The sequence below is a fragment of the Tupaia chinensis genome, unplaced genomic scaffold (genome assembly GCF_000334495.1).
Source record: "Tupaia chinensis unplaced genomic scaffold, TupChi_1.0 Scaffold000360_1, whole genome shotgun sequence".
Classification (NCBI taxonomy): domain Eukaryota; kingdom Metazoa; phylum Chordata; class Mammalia; order Scandentia; family Tupaiidae; genus Tupaia; species Tupaia belangeri.
The window spans coordinates 2,289,407-2,296,851 of NW_006159856.1; the positions used below are offsets into that span (position 1 = coordinate 2,289,407).

Sequence of the window (7,445 nt, forward strand, 5' to 3'; positions counted from 1 at the left end):
TCAAGACCTCAGCAGCTGGGTCCAGGAGTCTACAGGCAGGGACAGGACTGAAAAGTGCCCCGGGGCCAGCAGGTGACATGGTGGTTAAGGTGCTGGACTCCCACATGGCCAACTACAATTCCAGTCCTGGACCCAACGGCTTAAAAATCATGCAGGCTCACGTGCATGTGTCCAAAATCCCAAGAGGACAATGGAGGAGAAGGGATTGAGGTGTGGCCAACCCCCCTGGGGGGTGACTTCTCACTTTTTCGGTGAGCCCACATGCCCTATAGCCTAAAAAAGAAAAGAGAATGAAAAAAAGAAAAAGAAAAGAAGAAAAGACAAGTGCCTTAGAGGCTGTTCACAAACTCCCAGCAGCCCTCCTCTGCCAGGACAGTGACCGGTGCCTTGGATCTGCTCCTCCACCTGAGTCAGCCCCAGGGGGCAGGGATGGCATCTGAGACAGATGCCACCTCCTCTTCTAGGATCAATGTCACCGTTGGGTGGCAGCCAGCACCTCCTCCATAGGGCCCACAGGGCTCGCCGGAAGACAGTGCACGCAGGAAAACAGACACTGCTAATTCACGCAACACGCAGGGCGCTGAGCGCCTACTGTGTGGCCGGAGGGGACCCCGTTACGCCCGCGGTCACGTCTGCCTTCTCCCAGGGACAAGGGTCACGTCTGCCTTCTCTTCCCAGGGACAAGAGTGGGGAAAGGTAGGGGCTTTCCCTGCCCTGAGGTCCCAGCACTTGCCTCGTGCCAATCTCTGACCCCTGAGGACTGCGAGCCCGGGGTGGAGAGGGGAAGGAACTCCGCGCCGCGCGGGGACTAGGGGCGGCCCGGGGAGGCGGGGACAGGTGAGAGGCGGGGCCGGCCAGAGGCGGAGCCGGGCGGTCCCGGACTGGACCGAGCGCCCGGCCGTGGGCCCTGAGAGCTGCAGCGCCCGGCCGCTCACACCGGAGCCTCCGCCGGGACGCGGGGCCCGCGGGCCAGGAGCAGAGCTCGGCGGGTAAGGCTCTGCGGCTGGACGCGGACGGGCGGGGCGCGATCGAGGTCGAGTCCCCGGACTGTTTCCTCGCCCTCGGGCAGGTGGGCGCTGTCAGCCCCAGGGTGCAGCGCCAGTGGCGCCAACGCGGGCATGGAGGGCACTGCATGCGGGCTGAAGGGGGTTGGTGTTCGACCCCGGAGGCCTAGGAATGGGGTCGCTGAGTCGCGTCTGTCGGTTGTCCCTCCCACGCGTCTGGTTACCGGCGCAAAACCCTCCCGCAGCACCCACCCGACAGGGCCTCCGCAAGCCGAGGCAGGTCATTTGCTTGCACCTCCATAATTCAAACGTTCCTTCCCTCAGCCTGTTGGTGCTGATTCACACTGAAGTGTGAGTGACTGATGGCCCCGTGGCATTGGGGAGTCTGGGGAACGGTGAGTCTCAGAGAGGACAGGAGAGTTGGCCGCAGCCCAGCCCCTCCTAGCAGCCCAGTGCTTTCCAGCTGCTCGGGGGCCTTGTTCAGGCCCTCCGTGGGTGTTGAGAGGGCCTGAGTCCTGTTGCTGGTGTGTGACCTGGAGCTCGCTCTCTGCCACCGTGGATGACCCCGAGGGCCTCCTGTCCCCTCTCTGCCTCAGTTTGCTCATCTGTTGACACTGGTGACAAACAGGCCTCCTGGTCAGACAACCAAATGAAGTCCGGGTCAGAAGTCCCTGGCCTGTAGCAAGTGCTCTATGTGGGACTCTGGGTGGCCGTGTGGACACACACTTGTGGTCGTGCAGGGATGGACGTGGCCAGCCCCCAGCGTGCAGGGGCCCAGGGAGCATTACCTGCCATAACACTGATGGCGTGTGTGAGTTTTTTTTCACAGCAGTCTTTGGGCAAGGCCGGGGGCTACATCCTGAACTGGGAGCCGAGCTTTAGGCTCTGGTCAGTCCAGCACTGCCTGTGTGTGCCCTGGGTGAGCCCCTGCCCTCACGTGCAGGCTCTGCAGGACCGGAGGAGGGGGCTGGCCACCACACTTTCGTGCCCCACTCGGGACAGGATGGGGTTCCTGAAAGCGGGCTCTGAGAGCGTGAGGACTCCGACCAGAGTCTCCCTGCCTCCCGCCTAGCTCCCTGTATTCCGGCTCTGTGACTCATGTTGCCCCCTCATGAAGGGAGAAGCAGAGGACAGACAGCCCAGTCCAGGGCCACCTGGCAGGAGGGGCTCTGACAGGGCACCTGGCCCTTTCAGAGAATCCCCCAGGCCTATAGGGTCAGGAAAGCGCCCACCTTCGAGGCCCGCTGGAGAAAGACAGAGGGAGGGAAGGCGTGTTCCGGGCCTGCCTTGGCCCTTCCTGTTCGCATGGATGGAGGAAGCAGGGTGCTGAGTCAGCCCTCAGCACTCCCTACCCCCACATGGATGCACGCACTCATGTAAGCCTACAGATGGGAAGCCGAGAGATAACGTGGCCGGCCTTGGTCCCAGAGGCGCTAGGAGGAAGAGCAAGGCCTCAGGCTGGGGTCTTGGTTTGAAGCCAGCTGCCGCTGCAGACCAGCTATGTGATCTTGGCCAGGGAGCTTCACAGGTTGAGCCTCCGTTTCCTCAACTGTATAATGGGGGTAGTCGGTCACGTCCTACCTCTTGGTGGTTATGAGTATGTAAGGGGCTGGTGGCAGCACATGGATGATATTCAGTGGTCATGAGCCTTGAGGGTGCTTTATCTGGCCCTTGGTGCTGCATGTCCTGGCTGGACAGTAGGGACAGCTGGGCCACCTCTGCTTGGGTTTGGGATGGGGGCAGGGCCAGGCCTGGAGAAGCTTGGGGCAAAGGGCAGGCTCCTGGGTTCCTGCCCACATTGGTCTTGTGGGCAAAGGCCTGAGTCCATCACGAGTGGCCAGTGTTGGGGAGCCACCTGGGTCTTCCTGAGTTCTGTCCTCAAAGCTCCATTGTGGAGACACCAGGAGGCAGTGACTATGGCAGGCCCTGGCGACCTCACACTGACCAGGAGAAGAGGACAAGGGTGGGCTAGCTTATGAAGGTAGGCCGCATGTGGGCCAGCAGCGCAGGGTTTGCAGTCTGGAGGAGCGGGCTCTGGGCTGGGAGGCTAGCCATGACCACAGGGGTAGACGGAGGCGAAGCTGGCAGTGGGGAGGGTGGCAGACTCCTCTGACCACAGTGAGCGTGTGTGCCAGGAGGGGCCTAGAAGACAGGGAGAGAGGGCCCTCCGGACCCTGAAATCCACCCCCCAGGTAGGTGGCTTCTTCCCAGAAAGTCTTTGGATTTCTCCATGGGCCATATCTGGGCACCCGAAGACTACAGGCAGTTCCATGTGTGGCCTGTCTACATTCCAGAGGTGGTGGTGAGAGGCATTCCAGGCCCACGGCCTGATCCCCTCCCAGGGGCTCTGGAGCCCTCCTCGCCAGCCCTGGGCCTGGGGAGGGTGGGCAGGCAGGACAGTGCTGAGAGCAATGCAGTCATGGGCCAGGAGCCCTGAGACTCCTAGGTGAATTGCACTTCCTGACCCTCAGTTTCCTATTCTGTAAAGTGGGGGTGATAGAAGCCCCAGGCTCTGGTCCACACTGTTGGATTTGGGCCCAGTGCCTAGCTCCTGGCTGCACCTGAACTCCAGGGGTGATAGGAGTGAAGTGTAAGCCCAGGCTCAGGAATGGGTCTGACTTGGGTCAGCAGGGATTCGGGGTGAGAGGGGTCTCATGGTGCCCAAATGCTGGAGAGGATGGCTGTGTCTCTGCTGCCCTCCCCCAACTTTTCTACTTCTCCTTTCTCTCTCTCTCTCTCTCCTTTCTCTTTCTTTTTTTAGTTTTTGCTATAGGATGTATGCACTCTCCAGAGAAAGAGAGAGAGGGAGATAGAAAGAGAGAAATCAATGGCCACACCACAACCCCTTCTCCATTCTCCGCTCGTGCTTTTGTTTATGCACACGTGCCACGTGCCTGGAGTGGAGACTCCTAGGTGAATTGCACTTCCTGACCCTCAGTTTCCTATTCTGTAAAGTGGGGGTGATAGAAGCCCCAGGCTCTGGTCCACACTGTTGGATTTGGGCCCAGTGCCTAGCTCCTGGCTGCACCTGAACTCCAGGGGTGATAGGAGTGAAGTGTAAGCCCAGGCTCAGGAATGGGTCTGACTTGGGTCAGCAGGGATTCGGGGTGAGAGGGGTCTCATGGTGCCCAAATGCTGGAGAGGATGGCTGTGTCTCTGCTGCCCTCCCCCAACTTTTCTACTTCTCCTTTCTCTCTCTCTCTCTCTCCTTTCTCTTTCTTTTTTTAGTTTTTGCTATAGGATGTATGCACTCTCCAGAGAAAGAGAGAGAGGGAGATAGAAAGAGAGAAATCAATGGCCACACCACAACCCCTTCTCCATTCTCCGCTCGTGCTTTTGTTTATGCACACGTGCCACGTGAGGGGAGTGTTTCTCTAGCTGCTGGGTCTGGGACTTGAACTGCTCAGTTGGTCATGTGGGATCTGCCTGCCTTAATCACTGTGCCATTGGCTAACACCCTACGTTTTTTCTTTCTCCCTGGAACTTCTGAAGTCTTAGCTCCAAGGCCACCAGAGTGGTCAACCCTGCCTGCCCTACCTCCTGTCCCGGGTCACAGACCAAGCTGGAACCACTGGCCCCGGGACCCAGAGGTGACTGACCTGCAGCCCACGTGAGCTGGCAGATCCCATCATACCTGATCCTCGCCAACTGTCCTTCTGAAAGGGTGTGGGTTTCGCCACCTGGAGCAATGGCCTGAGGAGGTCAGCAGGGTCCTGAAAGGTTGGCAGGGCACCCTCATGGTGTCCGCACCCCCAACCTCTGTGGCCAGGCCCTGATTCCGAGAAGTTCCCTATGCTTCCTTGTGAATCAGATGTTTATTGTATACCCGCTGAGCCTGGGGTGGGGCAGCCCTGTGCCAAGCATGCCTGCTCCAGGCAGCTGGGTGGGGTGCGGGTGCCTGCCTGCTCGAGCCTGCAGAGGGAGGCCAGGTCCCTGCCCCAGGGTTTGTCAGGCTGGCGGGTGACAGTGCTGAGACGGCAGTGTGCATGCCGTGACAGGATGGGCTCCCCTATGGAGGGGCTGAGGCAGCTGGGGAAGGCTTCCCAGGGGCTTTTCAGGGGCACTATGGGAAGTGGCACAGAGCTTCTCCCTGGGACTGGAGGAGTGCCGCGTTCTATGCCTTCGGAATAGCCTGTGTCTCAGGTTCGAGCTCCATCTTTGTGAAATGAGGTTACAACAGGACTAACTCAAGGATCATCAGGAAAATTAAATAGGAGGGGCCCCGTCAAAGTCACAGCTCCATCCCAGGCTGGTGCCTTTCTGCCCTTGACCTTGTATGGATGAGCAGCTTAATTTGGGGGTGTTCCTCCATCCTCTGCAGAGGGGTGTTGTAATCTAGGGATGCCACTCTGTGGTATCAAAGGCCATGTGTCCCCATAGCCTGAGCCGCCCCTGCAGCCCTGCTAGGTGTCCTGAGGCAGGTGTGGGAGTCCACCAAGACCCCAGCCCTCACTGCTGGCTGCCCATAGACAAGGGGAGAAGAGGTCAGGGGCTGGGGTGGGCTTGGAATCCTGAAAGTGTGTCTTGGTTATGCCCCACAGCCTTGGGGCGGGGGACACTGCCCACTGTTCACTTGGGGCCTTGGTTGGGCGGCTGCCTTTGCCACCTTCACCCTAGCCTCTGCCTCTGTGGCAGTGCTGATCCGCTCCAAAAGCTCTGCCTTCCACACACGCTGAGTGCCCATGTCAGATCCCAGGTGAGGCATGGGCTGAAAGAGTGGAAGACAGGCCTGCAGGCTGGAGGGTGGGCCCTGCTGGCACAAATAACTCAGCCTGTCTGCCCACCTTGCCGCTCCCGTTCCTCAGAAATCTTTTTTTTTTTTTTTTTTTTTTTTTTTTTTTTGGGCGGTGGGGGCTCCCCTCACCAGAAAGACAGAGACAGAAAGCAAGAGAAAGCAAGAAATCACCCCCCGGGGGGATGGCCACGCCGCAATCCCTTCTCCTCCATTCTCCTCTTAGGATCTTGGGCATGCATGCACATGTGCCCGGCGTGAGTTTAAGCCACCGGGTCCGGGTCTCGAATCGTAATCGATTACATGGGAGTCCAGCCACATAGCCATTACGCTAACTGCCGGTCCCCCTCAGAAATCACTTTTATGAAAGTCCTTAAGTGTCTGTCCTGTTCGTTACTCTGGGAACCCTCCCTGGCCACCCCACCCCACCCTGCCTCAAGGCTGGCACCTCCTCTGAGCCCCAGCCTAGTAGCTGGTCACCATGCACGCTGGCCTGTCTGCCTGCTCCCTCTCTCCCAGCCAAGAGCTCATGAAGTCTGGGGCCATGTCTGAGTGCCTGAGCCTCGTAGTGCCTACGTGGACCTGGCCTAGAGCGGGTGAGGGAGGCTCTGAGCGCTCCCAGCCTGTCAGTCTCGAGCCAGGAAGTCCCTGGAGACCTGCTCTCCCAGCGGATGGGCACTGGCGCTGAGCTCTGCCAAGGTCTTTGAAGTTGGTTTGTTGAACCTGTGTTTAACTCTGCACTGAGCATCGGAGACAAATGCACTCTGTCATCCTGGAAGTTGCCGCCAACTGGGTTGGCGGAGTTTCCAGTCAGATAATAGGTTCTGCTGCAGCAGCACCCGAAACTCCATGTTTCCATCACAGCCCCGCCACCCCCACCCTCTACCACAGGCTGCTGTAGCCTCGACAGCCACCACCGCTCGCCACCTGACAGCAAGAACCAGCCGCTCCCAGGCCTGATTGCAGTGGCCCCAGCCGTGGTACCAGGGAGACTCAGGCCTGGTGAGGAAACGAACTGCCCAGGTGCTGAGGTGTCTGTGGAACCCGGCCCTAAACTGAAGCATTTCCTTTCTCTGTGGCCTCTCCCTTCTAAAGATGTGTCAGAGCCAAGATTGGGGCTGGCGTGACCTCCCGTGAGCTGCCTGCCTCAAAGGGAGCCTAAGCTTGGTGTCTCGAAGAGCCGGTACCTGAAGAGGTCCCAGCAAAAGGTCAGATTTGCAGCCATTAGGAGAGCGGTGGGGCTCACCAGGAAACACAGCAGTCATCTGCGCTTGGAAAACCTCCCTGCCTGGGACCAGCTGTTTCCTCTCCTACTTGCTGAGGCCAGAAAGGGAAGCCTTTTCCAGAGGGGTAAGTGGCTGGCGCTGGCCCCTCAGTCCCCTGATGACTGGGCACCTGGTGCCCTGGCAGGCAGGTGAACAGCTAGCTGGGTGGGGTGTGAGGGCTGGCCATACACAGCAGTCATCTGCGCTTGGAAAACCTCCCTGCCTGGGACCAGCTGTTTCCTCTCCTACTTGCTGAGGCCAGAAAGGGAAGCCTTTTCCAGAGGGGTAAGTGGCTGGCGCTGGCCCCTCAGTCCCCTGATGACTGGGCACCTGGTGCCCTGGCAGGCAGGTGAACAGCTAGCTGGGTGGGGTGTGAGGGCTGGCCATAGCAGAGCAAAGGAAATAGTGGCTGCATCCCTGCCCCTTCGTGTGGGGTGGGGGGTT

General features: G+C 59.4%; 1 protein-coding gene across 3 annotated transcripts in view; it reads left to right on the top strand.

Moving 5' to 3' along the window:
- The first annotated feature begins 876 nt into the window (after window positions 1–876).
- SH3BP2 (SH3 domain binding protein 2) overlaps window positions 877–7,445 on the top strand; it is a 44,172-nt gene continuing 37,603 nt past the window's right edge. Inside the window, exon 1 of one of the 3 annotated variants that reach the window (XM_014589508.2) lies at window positions 877–989. The gene's annotated coding sequence lies outside the window, so the exon portion shown is untranslated. Of the gene's footprint in view, window positions 990–2,812; window positions 2,986–7,197; window positions 7,287–7,445 lie in introns of those variants that run through there. The other 2 variants (XM_006152921.3, XM_006152920.3) reach the window with 2 other exon arrangements.